The following is a 19,460-nucleotide window of genomic DNA, read 5'->3' as shown; positions in this document are numbered from 1 at the left end:
ATCCAGTCTATCATTGTTGGACATTTGGGTTGGTTCCAAGTCTTTGCTATTGTGAATAGTGCCGCAATAAACATACATGTGCATGTGTCTTTATAGCAGCATGATTTATAATCCTTTGGGCGTATACCCAGTAATGGGATGGCTGGGTCAAATGGTATTTCTAGTTCTAGATCCTTGAGGAATCGCCACACTGTCTTCCACAATGGTTGAACTAGTTTACAGTCCCACCAACAGTGTCAAAGTGTTCCTGTTTCTCCACATCCTCTCCAGCACCTGTTGTTTCCTGGCTTTTTAATGATCGTCATTCTAACTGGTGTGAGATGGTATCTCATTGTAGTTTTGATTTGCATTCCTCTGATGGCCAGTGATGATGAGCATTTTTTTCATGTGTCTTTTGGCTGCATAAATGTCTTCTTTTGAGAAGTGTCTGTTCATATCTTTTTGCCCACTTTTTGATGGGGTTGTTTTTTTCTTGTAAATTTGTTGGAGAACTCAACAGAATATATATTCTTCTCAGCACCACACCGCATTTATTCCAAAATTGACCACATAGTTTGAAGTAAAGCACTCCTCAGCAAATTTAAAAGAACAGAAATTATAACAAACTGTCTCTCAGACCACAGTGCAATCAAACTAGAACTCAGGATTAAGAAACTCAGTCAAAACCGCTCAACTACATGGAAACTGAACAACCTGCTCCTGAATGACTACTGAGTACATAATGAAATGAAGGCAGAAATAAAGATGTTCTTTGAAACCAACGAGAACAAAGACACAACATACCAGAATCTCTGGGACACATTCAAAGCAGTGTGTAGAGGGAAATTTATAGTACTAAATGCCCACAAAAGAAAGCAGGAAAGATCTAAAATTGACACCCTAATATCACAATTAAAAGAACTAGAGAAGCAAGAGCAAACACTTTCAAAAGCTAGCAGAAAGCAAGAAATAACTAAGATCAGAGCAGAACTGAAGGAGATAGAGACACAAAAATCCCTTCAAAAAATCAATGAATCCAGGAGCTGGTTTTTTGAAAAGATCAACAAAATTGATAGACTGCTAGCAAGACTAATAAAGAAGAAAAGAGAGAAGAATCAAATAAACACAATAAAAAATGATAAAGGGGATATCACCACCGATCCCACAGAAATACAAACTACCATCACAGAATACTATAAACACCTCTACGCAAATAAACTAGAAAATCTAGAAGAAACGGATAAATTTCTGGACACATACACTCTCCCAAGACTAAACCAGGAAGAAGTTGAATCTCTGAATAGACCAATAACAGGAGCTGAAATTGAGGCAATAGTTAATAGCTTACCAACCAAAAAAAGTCCAGGACCAGATGGATTCACAGCCAAATTCTACCAGAGGTACAAAGAGGAGCTGGTACCATTCCTTCTGAAACTATTCCAATAAATAGAAAAAGAGGGAATCCTCCCTAACTCATTTTATGAGGCCAGCATCATCCTGATACCAAAGCCTGGCAGAGACACAACAAAAAAGAGAATTTTAGACCAATATCCCTGATGAGTATCGATGCAAAAATGCTCAATAAAATACTGGCAAACCGAATCCAGCAGCAGCACATCAAAAAGCTTATCCACCATGATCAAGTGGGCTTCATCCCTGGGATGCAAGGCTGGTTCAATATATGCAAATCAATAAACATAATCCAGCATATAAACAGAACCAAAGACAAAAACTATATGATTATCTCAATAGATGCAGAAAAGGCCTTTGACAAAATTCAACAACCTTCATGCTAAAAACTCTCAATAAATTAGGTATTGATGGGACGTATCTCAAAATAACAAGAGCTATCTATGACAAACCCACAGCCAATATCATACTGAATGGGCAAAAACTGGAAGCATTGCCTTTGAAAACTGGCACAAGACAGGGATGCCCTCTCTCACCACTCCTATTCAACATAGTGTTGGAAGTTCTGGCCAGGACAATCAGGCAGGAGAAGGAAATAAAGGGTATTCAATTAGGAAAAGAGGAAGTCAAATTATCCCTGTTTGCAGATGACATGATTGTATAGCTAGAACACCCCATCGTCTCAGCCCAAAATCTCCTTAAGCTGATAAGCAACTTCAGCAAAGTCTCAGGATACAAAATCAATGCGCAAAAATCACAAGCATTCTTATACACCAATAACAGACAAACAGAGAGCCAAATCATGAGTGAACTCCCATTCACAATTGCTCAAAGAGAATAAAATACCTAGGAATCCAACTTACAAGGGATTTGAAGGACTTCTTCAAGGAGAACTACAAACCACTGCTCAATGCAATAAAAGAGGATACAAACAAATGGAAGAACATCCCATGCTCATGGGTAGGAAGAATCAATATCGTGAAAATGGCCATACTACCCAAGGTAATTTATAGGTTCAATGCCATCCCCATCAAGCTACCAATGACTTTCTTCACAGTATTGGAAAAACTGCTTTAAAGTTCATATGGAACCAAAAAAGAGCCTGCATTGCCAAGTCAATCCTAAGCAAAAAGAACAAAGCTGGAGGCATCATGCTACCTGATGTCAAACTATACCACAAGGCTACAGTGAACAAAACAGCATGGTACTGGTACCAAAACAGAGATACAGACCAATGGAACAGAACAGAGCTCTCAGAAATAATGCTGCATATCTACAACCATCTGATCTTTGACAAACCTGACAAAGAGAAGAAATGGGGAAAGGATTCCCTATTTAATAAATGGAGCTGGGAAAACTGGCTAGCCATATGGAGAAAGCTGAAACTGGATCCCTTCCTTACACCTTATACAAAAATTAATTCAAGATAGTTTAAAGACTTAAATGTTAGACCTAAAACCATAAAAACCCTAGAAGAAAACCTTGGCAATACCATTCAGGACATAGGCATGGGCAAGGACTTCACGTCTAAAACACCAAAAGCAATGGCAACAAAAGCCGAAATTGACAAATGGGATCTAATTAAACTAAAGAGCTTCTGCACAGCAAAAGAAACTACCATCAAGTGAATAGGCAACCTACAGAATGGGAGAAAATTTTTGCAATCTGCTTATCTGACAAACGGCTAATATCCAGAATCTACAATATTTATGGTGTTTTTAAAAAACTCTGTTGAAAATAAAAAATATAGAATAATGTTTTTTTTTTTTTTGCCTTTTAGCCTATGTTCTGAGTTTCTCTGCTTGTTTTAAGTGCCTCCAGTAAAAAGTCTTCCAAAATTCTAATTTCCAAATGCTTTTCTCAGTTTACTGTCATTCCCTATGTTTGCAGATTATTTGGATGAGTGGCCCAATGTATCTTCACCAAAAGCACTTACAACATTTAGGTCATTAGACTTGCAGTTTCTAAATGAATTTTGATTTGGGCATTTAACCTACCTGTGAATTTTATAACACTTTCTCCTTAAAAAGAGAAAGGAAAAACATAAACTGTTGAAAGATGATTGCTAGTTTCTCAGCCACACGTGGTAGTAGGCTTAAAGATTTTTATTTTCCTTGGAAACTACTACTACTTATAAAGCTCATCCATCATACGTAATGAGAGCTGTCAGGAATATTTAGTGAGAAATAGCTGCTTGATATGCTAATAGCAGCCCCTTAGTGAATTCATTTTGTTCTGCTTCTTGACATTAATGGTTTTCATAATCTAATGAATGATGTGTGCAATAGAAGTAAGGCCACAGGGAAAGATCATATAAAATTAAAGTAGGGAAAATCTTTATCAGTATTTGCATTCATTTAGTAGAATGCATTTTATATATATCCGTATTTACCTTGACTTTTATGGATCTCCATTTGAAAGTATCGTTTGGCATTAGGGATTCTAGTTCACTTACAGTTTGCCTTTCCTAATGTTGCAGTTGCTGTGGTGTCTCGCTTGTTCTAGTTAGTAAAAATGCTGGTGAGAAGTCGTTTCTTACATCCTCAGAAGCAGATGAGAATTTCGAGTCCTTAAGATGCTACTGATTTATAAGGAAAAAAAGAGTTGGGCCATGTAAGATCTGGTGGAATCAATAATAATTTGATTGGTTAAATCAGTAGCAGTATTCCGAGTTCTTTATTTTCTAGAGCTATGTGTATGATTAATTTATATAAACTTCCTTTACAGCATGGCTTTAAAAATAGAATAGACATACATTTGTCAGGGACAGTTAAGTAGGGTTCCACCTGAGAGTGGAGACGTAAACGACCTCTCAAGGTCTCTTCCAATCTTGTGATGTTATGAATCTATGGTAATCAAAATGGAGTCACCCAAATCAGTAGTTATGAAAGGGCATTGAGAGTGCTTACAAGGTTATAGATACAAACAAACCTTAAATCAAGGGAGTCCCTAACATTTTTCAGCAGGTTTCAATTTCATTTTTAGAACAAGGTATTTAAAAGAAATATTATATTTCATTTGAATGTAAGTATTAAAACAAATACATATTTTAAACCCTAATGACAACAAATCATATTTCTTTGAAGAATGAAGTATTGACATATTTAAAATGCATTTTTCTTGTTTTTGCTAAATGTATTTTCTTTTTTGAGACGGAGTCTCGCTCTGTCGCCCGGGCTGGAGTGCAGTGGCGCAATCTCGGCTCACTGCAAGCTCCGCCTCCTGGGTTCATGCCATTCTCCTGCCTCAGCCTCTTGAGTACCTGGGACTACCGGCTTCCGCCACCACGCCCAGCTAATTTTTTGCATTTTTGGCAGAGACGGTGTTTCACCGTGTTAGCCAGGATGGTCTCCATCTCCTGACCTCGTGATCTGCCCGCCTCGGCCTCCCAAAGTGCTGGGATTACAGGCGTGAGCCACCGCACCCGGCCTGAGTTGTATTATTGTGGAAAAACAGAACATTTTCAAAAAGATAAAAGATGAATCTTAACTTTTAAGTTATAGAAAAATGAGACTTTTTTCAGGGAAAAAGAAAATTTTTATTTTACCAAATATTTAAGATTTAAATAAAGCATATGAATAAAATTCATAGGTATCAATGGATTTATAAATTTCTTGACTTATGCTATTTTTCATGACTATTCTTTTTTTTTTTTTTTTTTCGTTCTACAGAGGTTTTGTAATTTTTGTACAGGAGTTTTGCAATTGAAAAGTAAGTAGTGTCTAGTTTTATATTTGTCTGCTTTTATGTCCTCTGGTTGCATAGTTTGTTGGTCTGTTTTATGTGACCAGCCACTTTGTGAACATTTAAGCAGACTACATCGTCTCTGAATGCCTGCAAGTTAGATTCTCTTGCTTAGAACCAAGACTTGCCAGTTGTGTGATGTTGGTCAAGGTATCTATAATGTGTACTGTACTGAAATTCCTTCAAGCACAAAGTGGAGATTATAATGGTACATTTGTTAAAAGGTTGCTGTGAGATTTAAAAAGAGAAAATTAATTAGAATAAGGCTTATGTATTAGTGCTCAATGTATATTGCCAACTTTACTCATTTAACAAATATTGAATGCCCACTAAAGTCCTGTTCTAGATGTGAGGTCACATGGTAAATAAAGATAAAATCCTGATCTCATGGAATTTCCATTTCATGATCTTAGCATATTTATTTTTCTGAGGCCATACTATAAAGGTATTGAGAAGGTATTCACTGCTTGTTGACTGCATGGATGAATGAATGGATGGATGGATGGATGGGTGGATGGATGGATGGATGAGTGAATACATGAAAACCTAAATCTGTTACTGCTTTCTCTTTTTACATGCAGGACAGAGTGAACAAACACAAAATGTATGTTAATTCACAGTAGGGAAAATAAGGCAATAAGCCTTAGTAGTGAACTACTGATCTGGCATCCATACATATCCAGCAGGGTCTTAGAAAACCAGAGTGGAGAGCACCTACATTAGGGAAGAAGGCCTGATTGTGAGCACATCAGAATGTCTTTCACTGCACAGAGGAGTGCTGAAATCCCGGTATGCCACTATTTTGGTGTGTCAAGGACTTCTAGTAAACTTTTGGTCCAAAAATTATGGTTGTGTCATTAATATCAGCACATTCAGTAATAGTGAATGATCTCTTGGTTTTGCATGTACATACTCAATTGTCCAGACATAACTTGTTGAAAAAACTATTCTTTTCCCATTTCATTATCTTGGCACTCTTTTTGAAAATAAATGTAAAGACTTAATTCTGGACTCTCAGTTCTCACCCACTGGTCTATGTTCATCCTTATTCCAGTACCACGGAATCTTGGGTACTGTAGCTTGGCAGTACATTTTGAAATTAGGAAGTATGTGTCAGTCAAGTTTGTTCCTCTCTTTCAAGATTGAATTGGCTATTATGGGTCTCTTGAATTTCCACATAAATGTTCATATAAGCTTGTCAATTTCTGCAAAAATGCCAGCTTCTGTTTTCATGTGGAGTGCATTGAATCTGTGCTATTGATGTCTTAATAATATTCTTGGCTGGGCACGGTGGCTCACACCTGTAATCCTAGCACTTTGGGAGGCTGAGGCGGGCAGATCACAAGGTCAAAAGATTGAGACCATCTGGGCCAACATGGTGAAACCCCATCTCTACTAAAAATACGAAAAAAAAAAAAAATTAGCTGGGCATGGTGGTGCTTGCTGTAATTCCAGCTACTTTGGAGGCTGAGGCAGGATAATCGCTTGAACTAAGGTGTTGGAGGTTGCAGTGAGCCGAGATCGCACCACTGCACTCCAGCCTGGCAACAGAGTGAGACTCCATCTCAAAAAAAAAAAAAAAAAAATTATTTCAATCGATAAACATGGGATGACTTCATTTTTTAAGGTTTGCTTTAATTTTTTTCAACAATGTTTGTCTTTTATGGTATACATGTTTCATACCCTTTTTGTTGTTTGTTCCTACTTTATTAGTTATATACTATTGTAAATAACATATTTTTCTTAATTGAATTTTTGGATTTTTTATTGTTGGTGTATAAAAATATAGCTGATTTTTATTTATTGCTCTTGTATCCTGTAACCTTGTGGTACTCATTTAATTCTGATGTGTGTGTGTGTGTGTGTGTGTGCATGTTTGAGTTCGTTAGAATTTTCTATATAAGATAATTTGTAGAGATAGTTTTATTTTTGTTTTCTAATTTATATGCTCTTATTTCTTATTAATAATTTTTAAAAATATAAATATCACCAAAACTTCTGTGAGGCATAACGCATTTAACTACCAACATTTAACGACATTGATTTTTATCACTTCTTTCTTTATAAGTTTCAGTAAAGGTAGAGCTGTGCAAATTTCCAAACTACATGATGAAAAGGAGTCAGTGAAAGAAGAAATAAGAACACAGATGACCTCACTAGCTTAGCTTTCTTCTTTCCCTGGAATGAATTGTGTTCCTTGATTATTTGGTCTCAGTTTCTGTGTTTAGAGAACTTGAGAGGTATGTTAGAGCTCAGTGTGCCATCATCATTTACTAAAGGTTCATAAGAGAGGGAATTTATGAGTAGGTTTGATTACTAATTTGTAGACCTTATCCATTTCGTCAACAGATTTAATTGATGTTTCCATTTTCAATAAGAAATGCAAACTCATGTATGACAATTCAATCCATTTTTCAAATCATAATTCTTAGTCATTATATCAACTCTATAAAATATAAATCTATCACATCTACTACAGTCACTTCATCCATTAATTATGTAATTCAATTGAGAAAGTAATTAAGTTTGCCTGACGTAACTTACATTTTCACAAATGCATCAGGCTCAATACTCACGTTTCCATTATATTTCACTCATTTGTAGTTATTTTGGTTAGTGCTTTATGAATGATGCCACATGAGAATGAAACTTGGCTTTTAGACTAGGAATTCCCAGATAAAGTTAGCAACGAAATTCTTTTGCTCATTGTTATTTTAATAATTAACTTTTTTCAAAGTTATAGTATATCAATTATAAAAATTACATTAACTGATTTTTCTTAAAAATTGAAAATTATTTAAAACTTATTATTACATAAATATAACTTTCTGTCTATATGCATATCCATATTTATCACTATACCTACATTAAGAAATTGTTAAATGGAAAACACATCTCAGATTTGTCAGATTATGTTTCTTGCATATATTGTTTAATTCTCCTTATTTTGATATGGCAAAACAAACTCAAGAAATGAAAGCGACTTATTGAGTAACTGTTATATGCCAAGAATTGTGTGGCCTACAAAGTTATGTAGTATTTAATTTTTGCCTTTGGGAAGGTTGAATTATCAATTTAATCTTTTAAAATACTTAAAACATTATATTCCTTTATTTTAGTGAATGAGATATATTATAATATCTTGATAGTCAATGTTTATTTTGTATTATAGTAAAGTCCTAATTGAAATCAATTTTACCATTCCAAATGTATAATTTTATTTCATTCTTAAACTTTTTATTATGAACTATTTCAAACATATACAAAAATAGAGCTTCCATGTGCCTATCATCCAGCTTCAAAAATTAGCATCTCATGGCCAGTGTTTTCTCATCTATACTTTCACTCATTTCCCTTCCTTTCATGTTACTAGAAAACTTTCTATATCTCATGTTAATTCCTTAATAACTATTTTAATATTTACTTCTTAAAAATTATCAAAACACTATTTTACGACTTTAAGTATAATTTCTAATATTATTAAATATCTAGTCAATTATCACATTTCAAATTGTCTCATAAATGTCATATTTTTTGGTTGTTTGCCTAAGTATTCAAGTAAAACTCATATGTTTGATTGGTTTGTTATGTTGTATCTCTTTACCTATAGACTTCCACCCTATCTCTTTTTTTTCCTTGCAATGTATTCGTTGAAATAACTAAGACATGTGATTAACAATGTTTCCTACAGTTTAAATTGTACTGATTGTGTCTCTGAATTGATTGATGATATGATTAATATGTTCTAACATATGATCAATATGTTCCATTATCTATATTCACTATTTATTAGTAGTTGAAACCAGTACACTGGAAAGAGCAGGAATAATTTCTCTTTCTTGGGAAAGTCTACTTGATAGGTGGTGGTGTGGTCTTCCCTTAGGAAGTACAAATATTAATATTTACATATTTACACAGGTTTCTTTTCATAATGGTAGTAACTGTTGATTTTCATTGTCTGGATATCTTGATCATTAATTTGTTAAATATCGTTATAGGTATATATTGTAATAGATATATTACTATATATAAACTTACACATACATATATGTTTGTATGTATAATAAATATTGCAACACATATTAGGTAGTGTGCCATATATGTATGTGTGTGTGTGTGCATATATATATATATTATAATGCATATTAGGTTGTGTGCCATGACTTTTGGCACATAAAGTAGAATTAACAATTTCTAAATTTCTAAAATAATAGGCTATGGAGGAATCATTAACGCTGAAGTCGAACATTTATTATAGTAGGTTGCTAATATTTAAAGTTCAATAGCTCTCTAGTGATACTCATAAGAGATGTAGCTAGCCCTAAATTTATTGCTTTGTAATACATATGGAAATAAATTTTTAAAATATCTTTTTCTCCTTACTTGATAAGAAGGAACATTATAGATGCTTTTATATCATCAGTAGCTAAGATAAAATCAGCTAGATGTTCTGTTTTGTAGATCATTTTGTGGTACAATCAGATGCCTATTTAGTAGTCTTTTTAATGACTTGCCTGCTAAATAAGCAAAGAAGCTGAATTATTTTTCCTTCACAGTTATGAAAAATACATAACATGTTGCCATATTAAAATAGATATCCATGTCAGGTTATGCCCCTACCCATTATATTGACAGCAAAATATACCAGAAAAGACAAACAGGTGGAATTAAACAGGGTCTTGGTTTTAGAGAGCCAAACTCTGACTTCCTGGGAAAGAAGTTACATATTTCACATATATCCCTCTGTATGGCCACTGAAGGTCTCTCTAGGTCTGAACACTAAGAAAAACAACACTTTCCAAAGGAGAAACCATAAATAAAGCAGCAGCAGATAGATAGCAATAACACATAGAACTAGTCTGGACTTGAACAACTTGTGATACATCTGAGTGAAGAAAATATCTACTTAGCACAAAAGAAGTGTCATATATGGTTTCAGAAAACAAACAAAAAACTAAGCTAACAGCATGGGCTATGAGCTAGTTATTGCAATCACAGCATTCTAGTATGGTTTCCTAAACTAATTTGTTGTTACCTGATGAAAAAGCACAAGACAAAAAAAGAATCTCCAGCATGTCACCTTTCATTAAAGTTGTGTTTGTCTGCGATTTTGTTATTTGCAATTGCTCATCTGTTAAATTAGAAGTTTTAATTCTTCACAGTTTGTCACCTTTTAAATTCTGCTCTGTTGACATGCACTTTTTTATAAATCCAAAGAAAGTTGAAAATGCAATTTGAAAGTAAATTAAGTTATGCCAGTTGCTAAAAAAGAAGCCTTATGTGTCATATGTATTAAGTATGTTTTAAAACATGAACTAGCCTTAAAAAAAACCCATAGAATTAGCCAATGTAATGGGTTGCTAATATTTTAAAGGTATTGCTCCTGCTATTTCCTCTCTTCCATTCTATGCCAGAGGACACTGATTGTTTGAAATAAATAAAAATAAGCAACAAAGAAATCTTAATACATCAAAGGACTGCAAAATACAATAGAAAATAGCAGAATATATAATAAATAAAAAATATAAAGTGAAATAATATATAATGAGTAAAGTAACAAAAGAAGAAAGAGAGTTTACTTGAGGGAGTTTACAAAATTACAACATTACAAATGCCCAAGATACATGAAAAATATTCAGCATCTCTAGATATAAAAGAAATGCAAATTAAAGCCAAATGGCTAAACTTATTTTGTATGAAAATAATTTTAAAAGTTAAGGGTCAGTGTTGCCAAGAGCACAGAAAAATGAGCTCTCCTTCTGTACTGTTAATGAAAATCTGGATTGTTGCAACATTTCTTTTTCTTTTGCAGTTTGTCAATACTTAAGATTATATCCCTGGAGAGATGCAATGATACATATGCATATTACATTATTTGAAATCTCAAAATTGTGTCTCTGCAGAGGAATGGTCAAATAAATTGTGATACATCTCTACCATAAATATTATGTAAACTTTTTTCTTTGTAAAATAAGTTCAATGTGTGCATATTGCCTTAGGGAAATTGCCCTGATCAAATAAGTGTAAAAGCAAGTTGCAGACACATATGCAGAGCCATTTCCATTGCTGTGAAGGAAAAAAGTTACCTGCACTTACATATAATTATCTACATGTTTAATGTATATGCATATGTTAAGCACATATATGCTTTGTTTTTTTCCTATTTAATATATATGCTAAAACTATGTCTTGTGTTTTGATTTAACTCTTTAAGGAAATATTTTAGGTAGGCATAATTTATGGAAAAGAAGAAAGTTTAGTGGGCAACAGAGAAGTAAAGACATAGAAAGTTAGTGGCATATACATTGAATAGTTAGGCTGGGCACAGTGGCTCACACTTGTAGTCCCAGCAATTTGGGAGGTGGAGGAAAGAGTGTCGCTGGAGCCCAGAAGTTCAAGACTAGCCTGGGCAACATAGTGAGACCCCATCTGTACAAAAAATTTAAAAATTAGCCAGGCATGGTGGTGTGCATCTGTTAATAGCAGGTAATTGGGAGACTGAGCGGGGAGGATTACTTGAGACCAGAAGATTGAGGCTGTAGTGAGCCATGACTGCACCAATGCACTCCAGCCTGTGTGACAGAGTGAGAACTTCTCTCAAAAAAAAAAAAAAAAAAAAAAGAAGAAGAAGAAGAAAAATGTGAGGATCTTTCTCTCTTTCAAGTATATAAGTCAAATATAAAACAACAAAAAGTGCAGTTTATTTGCCTTGTTTTTAAAAAATTATGTTTGTTTTGCAAGATCTTTGCGACAACTACTATGAATATAAAGTCCCAAGCGCATTTTATAGAAGAAAAAAGAGTATCAATACATACTCATTACTACCGTGTATATTGCTTGGGCTATCTCCCTGATGCAGCCACTCCTGACACCCAGCACCAGTTGAGATTAACCAGGAATTTTCAGAAACACGTATCAGAGCAGGAGCTGATTTGAGATTTACTTAATAGAACAAAAAGTATAATTTGTATTTAGGTTTTTCACAGAGCCACATGACCAGAAATATTGTATGTGAGAGAGTTAGGGACAGAGAGCTCAGTGCGTTAAATTATCTCAGAGATATGTTATTTTAACTCCTTTGTGCATGTTCTTTTTCAATCTCATTGGCATTTTGGTGCAACCAACAGGCCACATATGGCTCCTCACCTGACATTGCCAAGTAATACACTAAACCTATGGGATATACAATAAAGATTTTGTCTTGTTTTAACCCAGAAGATTATTCGGAAAGCTCCTGAAGTACTCTAACAGACACTTTTGTGGAGGCTGAGAGCAATGGGGTCTTCCCTGTTGCAAATTAGCCAGCCATTAAGGTTCTATTATGAGGATACATGTTTCCTTTAAGGAAAGAGTTACTAATTCTGGGGTTTTGTTAGAGAGACCATATATCCTGACATTTGGTATGAGTCTTACCTTTCTACTGCTCCTCCTCTCTCTTTCCATGTATGTGACATGCAGAGGTGTAGAAGAAGGTTCTTTTGGGCCTTCCTCCATGAGTTTTAGTTTTTTGCCCAAGATCACAATCAATACCATAAAGGAAACTCTTTTAAGGACCCAAGCCTGGGGGACTTTTTCCTTCTCAGCCACAAATCTAACCCAGTGCCTGATCTGTGGGGTTCTTCCCTTGCCAGTGCTTTTAACTCTGAGAGGGGCATTTGTCTTCTTCCTTCAACATAGATCAAATACCCCATTTTAATTATCCTTTCATTGTTACACTATAACATGCATATTTGAAATACATTGAATGTGTTAACTAACAATGTTTCTGGTTTTCTGATGACTCCTAATTTCACACAATAAAATAATAAGGTACAATGAGGAAGGGCAAAACTAGGACACAACTAAGGCACAAATTGCAGGATTGGATTTTGCAACTTGCAAATTTGGCAGATTTCCAGGTAATGGAGGCTAATTGTAAAGCCAGGCATTGAGCTCCTTATTAAAAACATTTAAATGCATGCATTTTGTATTTAGCATTTGATTTTTCATTCATGTTGGGTGCATGTTTTGAACCTAGGATAAATGGAAAATAAAACTAGGTTATTTCAGTTTGCTTTATTCTGCTTCAAACTATCGTTATGTGTTAGTAATTCTTTTGAGCAGGTCAAGGACCCAACCAACACATTGTATTGAGTGATATTCCAGTACTATAATAATTTGAATGGAAAAGAATATAGAAGATGTGGAGAAAATAAAGATGTTTATCTTTGAATCTGTTTTTTTTTTTTTACCCATGATTTTGGCTTCTTGTTGTTACTCCTTTTGTATTTCTTACCAATAAGCTTACTATAATCCATTTATTGCTTTTTTTAAAAAAGATGAGGCAAGAACAAGTGAATTACAACCAATGTTTCCTTTTATAGAAAGGGCCTCCTACCCTACATCACTCAAATTGGAAAAAGGTGACTTGAAGAACAATTGCTCTGAACCTGAAGGTTTTCAAAGCATTGACACAGAACGAAGGACTTGGGAGAAAGGAAAAATTGGACCCTGAAAACCTGTCCTGCTTTTGTTCAATCAGTGAGAAAGATACCAGCCTTTCATGTTCTCAGCAGTATCTTTTCAACAAATAGAAACTGCTAGACTTCAGATTTTTTTAAAGTTGTTGATGTTTTTTACCTCTATGAAAGATTGTAAGGAGAGTAAAGTATAAGTAAGAGAAAAATCTTGAAGATAATAAGGATACTGCAGTCAGTAATGCCACCAAGGCTCTGATGCCAAGGCTCTTTAAGAGCGGGTTCAGTTTCAGTAAAACAGTAAGCAAAAGTACTGTGATTTGAACTTCCTGAGTAAACATACAATACAATTTGAAGATGTATTTGAACAATTTTTAGCAAAATGAATTTTACATTGATATTAATATATACATATAATATTGAATAGAAATACCACATTTTTGCTATAAATTATTTTGCTTACAAAAGGCTGTAATGGACAGTTTGTTAAGTGTCTATAAATTGATACACCTGAAATTAGTTGCTTTTTCTTTTCCTTTCTCTTTTTTTTTTTTTTGTTGGTTCAAATACTAAATAAGAAAAAACAAATCTGCTTTTTTTGCTTTACTATTGGAGGATGTGAGATGGTTGGTAAACTCAGTCCAAGCTAAAATAATTTCCAATACAATTGCACTTTTGATGTCTATAGTCATTCTAGTGGAAAAGTGGTTGCAGTAGGCTGAATATTTATAGGCTACAAGACTTTTAAGAACTACTAATTCTTATGTTTGTTTTTCTTTTTTTCTTTTTGTTTTTTATTATTATTATACTTTAAGTTTTAGGGTACGTGTGCTCAATGTGCAGGTTAGTTACATATGTATACACGGGCCATGCTGGTGTGCTGCACCCATTAACTTGCCATTTAGCATTAGGTATATATCCCAATGCTATCCCTCCCCCCTCCCCCCACCCCACAACAGTCCCCAGAGTGTGATATTCCCCTTCCTGTGTCCATGCGTTCTCATTGTTCATTTCCCATCTGTGAGTGAGAACATACGGTGTTTGGTTTTTTGTCCTTGCGATAGTTTACTGAGAATGATGATTTCCAATTTCATCCATGTCCCTACAAAGGACATGAACTCAACATTTTTTATGGCTGCATAGTATTCCATGGTGTATACGTGCCACATTTTCTTAATCCAGTCTATCATTGTTGGACATTTGGGTTGGTTCCAAGTCTTTGCTATTGTGAGTAATGCCGCAATAAACATACATGTGCATGTGTCTTTATAGCAGCATGATTTATAGTCCTTTGGGTATATACCCAGTAATGGGATGGCTGGGTCAAATGATATTTCTAGTTCTAGATCCCTGAGGAATGGCCACACTGACTTCCACAAGGGTTGAACTAGTTTACAGTCCCACCAACAGTGTCAAAGTGTTCCTATTTCTCCACATCCTCTCCAGCACCTGTTGTTTCCTGGCTTTTTAATGATCACCATTCTAACTGGTGTGAGATGGTATCTCATTGTGGTTTTGATTTGCATTTCTCTGATGGCCAGTGATGATGAGCATTTTTTCATGTTCTTTTGGCTGCATAAATGTCTTCTTTTGAGAAGTGTCTGTTCATATCCTTTGCCCACTTTTTGATGGGGTTGTTTGTTTTTTTCTTGTAAATTTGTTTGAGTTCATTGTAGATTCTGGATATTAGCCCTTTGTCAGATGAGTAGGTTGCGAAAATTTTCTCCCATTTTGTAGGTTGCCTGTTCACTCTGATGGTAGTTTCCTTTGCTGTGCAGAAGCTGTTTAGTTTAATTAGATCCCATTTGTCAATTTTGGCTTTTGTGGCCATTGCTTTTGGTGTTTTAGACATGAAGTCCTTGCCCATGCCTATGTTCTGAATGGTAATGCCTAGGTTTTCTTCTAGGGTTTTTATGGTTTTAGGTCTAACGTTTAAGTCTTTAATCCATCTTGAATTAATTTTTGTATAAGGTGTAAGGAAGGGATCCAGTTTCAGCTTTCTCCATATGGGTAGCCAGTTTTCCCAGCACCATTTATTAAATAGGGAATCATTTCCCCATTGCTTGTTTTTCTCAGGTTTGTCAAAGATCAGATAGTTGTAGATATGTGGCGTTATTTCTGAGGGCTCTGTTCTGTTCCATTGATCTATATCTCTGTTTTTGTACCAGTACCATGCTGTTTTGGTTACTGTAGCCTTGTAGTATAGTTTGAAGTCAGGTAGCGTGATGCCTCCAGTTTTGTTCTTTTGGCTTAGGATTGACTTCTGACTAAACATATTCTATCCATGCTGTTTTACAATTATTTATTATTTGATTTCCCTATATATATAAAGAATAGTGGGCTAAAGATTTGAATGGATAAATGTCTATAAGCAAATAGCTTCCCTAAAGAAGCTGTTCTGTTATCTATAAAATGGAGGGGCATAACATTTTTCTATAAAAATAAAATAAGGCAGGGAGTGGTGGCTCATGCCTGTAATCACAGCACTTTGGGAGGCCGAGGCGGGTGAATCACCTGAGGTCAGGAGTTCGTGACCAGGCTGGCCAACATGGTGAAACCCCATCTCTACTAAAAATACAAAAATTAGCTGGACCTGGTGGTGGGCACCTGTAATCCCAGCTACACAGGAGGCTGAGGCAGGAGAATCGCTTGAGCCTAGGAGGCGGAGATTGCAGTGAGCCGAAATCGCGCCATTGCACTCCAGCCTGGGCGACAAGAGCAAGAGTCTGTCTTAAAATAAATAAATAAATAAATAATAAATAAATAAATAAAAATAAAATAATACATGAAAATCTTTTAATGTGAAGCATAAACATGAAATATTTTAAAGGCAGATAAAACACCTAAAAATATATGTATGTCATTCAAAAGGACCATCTATGTCAAGATCAAGATATATATATATGTGGGTGTGTGTGTGTGTCTGTGTAAATGTATGCATATGTATACACATGTATGTGTCACTTATACTCATCTGTATATCTCCATGTGTTTTTAGGAAAAGTTATATGTGTTGGGTATGTATATGTGATTGTAATTCACTTTGAGCTTAGTTTTAAAAAAAATTTTTTTTAAATTTTCATTGTACTTTAAATTCTGGGGTACATGTGCAGAACATGCAGTTTTGTTACACAGGTATACACGTGCCATGGTGGTTTGCTACACCCATCAACCTGTCACCTACATTAGGTATTTCTCCTAATGTTATCCCTCCCCTAACCCCCGACCCCCTGACAGGCCCCGGTGTGTGATGTTCCCCTCCCTATGTCCATGTGCTCTCATTGTTCAACTCCCACTTATGAGTGAGAACATGTGGTGTTTGGTTTTCTGTTTTTGTGATAGTTTGCTGAGAATGATGGTTTCCAGCTTCATCCATGTCCCTGCAAAGGACATGAACTCATCCTTTTTTATGGCTGCATAGTATTCTATGATGTATATGTGCCACATTTTCTTTATCTGATCTATTATTGATGGACATTTGGGTTGGTTCCAAGTCTTTGCTATTGTGAAAAGTGCCATAATAAACATACGTGTGCATGTGTCTTTATAGCAGCATGATTTATAATCCTTTGGGTATATACCCAGTAATGGGATGGCTGGATCAAATGGTAATTGTAGATCTAGATCCCTGAGGAATGGCCACACTGACTTCCACAATGGTTGAACTAGTTTACAGTCCCACCAACAGTGTAAAACCATTTATATTTCTCCAGATCCTCTCCAGCATCTATTGTTTCCTGACTTTTTAATGATCGCCATTCTAACTGGCTTGAGATGTTATCTCATTGTGGTTTTGGTTTGCATTTATCTAATGAACAGTGATGATGAGCATTTTTTCATATGTCTGTTGGCTGCATAAAAGTCTTATTTTGAGAAGTGTCTGTTCATATCCTTTGCTCACTTTTTGATGGGGTTGTTTGTTTTTTTCTTGTAAATTTGTTTGAGTTCTTTGTAGATTCTGGATATTAGTCCTTTGTCAAATGGGTAGATTGCAAAAATTTTCTTCCATTATGTAGGTTGCCTGTTAACTCTGATGATAGTTTCTTTTGCTGGGCAAAAGCTCTTTAGTTTAATTAGATCCCATTTGTCAACTTTGGCTTTTGTTGCCATTGCTTTTGGTGTTTTAGACATGAAGTCTTTGCCCATGGCTACGTCCTTAATGGTATTGCCCAGGTTTTCCTCTAGGATTTTTATGGTTATAAGTCTAACATTTAAGTCTTTGATCCATCTCGAGTTGATTTTTGTATAAGGTGTGAGTTTCAGTTTTCTGCATATGGCTAGCCAGTTTTCCCAACAACATTTATTAAATAGGGAATCATTTCTCCATTGCTTGTTTGTGTCAGGTTTGTCAAAGATCAGATGGTTGTAGGTGTGTGGTGTTATTTCTGAGGCCTCTGTTCTGTTCCATTGGTCTATATATCTGTTTTAGTACCAGTACCATGCTGTTTTGGTGACTGTAGCTTCGTAGTATGGTTTGAAGTCAGGTAGCGTGATGCCTCCAACTTTGTTCTTCTTGCCAGGATTGTCTTGGCTATACGTGCTCTTTTTTGGTTCCATATGAGATTTAAAATAGTTTTTTGAAATTCTGTGAAGAAAGTCAGTGGTAGCTTTATAGGGATAGAATTGAATCTATAAATTACTTTGGGCAGTATGGCCATTTTCACAATATTGATTTTTCCTATCCATGAGCATGGAATGTTTTTCCATTTGCTTGTGACCTTCCTTATTTCCTTGAGCAGTAGTTTGTAGTTTTCCTTGAAGAGGTCCTTCACATCCCCTGTAAGTTGGATTCCTAGGTATTTTATTCTCTTAGTAGCAATTGTGAATGGGTGTTCACTCATGATTTGGCTCTCTGTTTGTCTGTTATTGGTGTATAGGAATGCTTGTGATTTTTGCACAGTGATTTTGTATCCTGAGACTTTGCTGAAGTTGCTTATCAGCTTAAGGAGATTTTAGGCTGAGATGATGGGGTTTTCTAGATATACAATCATGTCATCTGCAAACAGAGACAATTTGACTTCCTCTTTTCCTATTTGAATACCCTTTATTTCTTTCTCTTGCTTGATTGCCCTGGCCAGAACTTCCAATACTATGTTGAATAGGTGTGGTGAGAGAGGGCATCCTTGTCTTGTGCCAGTTTTCAAGGGAATGCTTCCAGATTTTGCCCATTCAGTATGATATTGGCTGTGGGTTTGTCATAGATAGCTCTTATTATTTTGAGATACGTCCCATCAATCTCTAGTTTATTGAGAGTTTTTAGCATGAAGCACTGTTGAATTTTGTTGAAGGCCTTTTCTGCATCTATTGAGATAATCATGTGGTTTTTGTCATTAGTTCTGGTTATGTGTTGGTTTACATTTATTGATTTTCATATGTTGAACCTGCCTTGCATCTCAAGGATGAAGCCAACTTGATCATGGTGGATAAGCTTTTTGATATGCTGCTGTTTTAGGTTCGCCAGTATTTTATTGAGGATTTTCGTGTCAATGTTCATCAGGGATATTGGCTTGAAATTTACTTTTTCTGTTGTTGTTTTTTGGACAGCTTTTGGTATCAAGATGATGCTGACCTCATAAAATTATTTAGGGAGGATTCCCTCTTTTTCTATTGTTTGGAATAGTTTCAGAAGGAATGGTACCAGCTCCTCTTTGTACTTCTGGTCAAATTTGGCTGTGAATCTGTATGGTCCTGGACTGTTTTTGTTGGTATGCTATTAATTACTGCCTCAATTTCAGAACTTGTTATTGGTTTATTCAGGAATTCAACTTCTTCCTGGTTTAGACTTGGGAGGGTGTATGTGTCCGGGAATTTATCCATTTCTTCTAGATTTTCTATTTTATTTGCGTAGAGGTGTTTATGGTATTCTCTGAT

The sequence above is a fragment of the Pongo abelii genome, chromosome 11, assembly GCF_028885655.2.
Source record: "Pongo abelii isolate AG06213 chromosome 11, NHGRI_mPonAbe1-v2.0_pri, whole genome shotgun sequence".
In the NCBI taxonomy this organism is placed as follows: domain Eukaryota; kingdom Metazoa; phylum Chordata; class Mammalia; order Primates; family Hominidae; genus Pongo; species Pongo abelii.
This window is presented reverse-complemented; position numbering follows the sequence as displayed.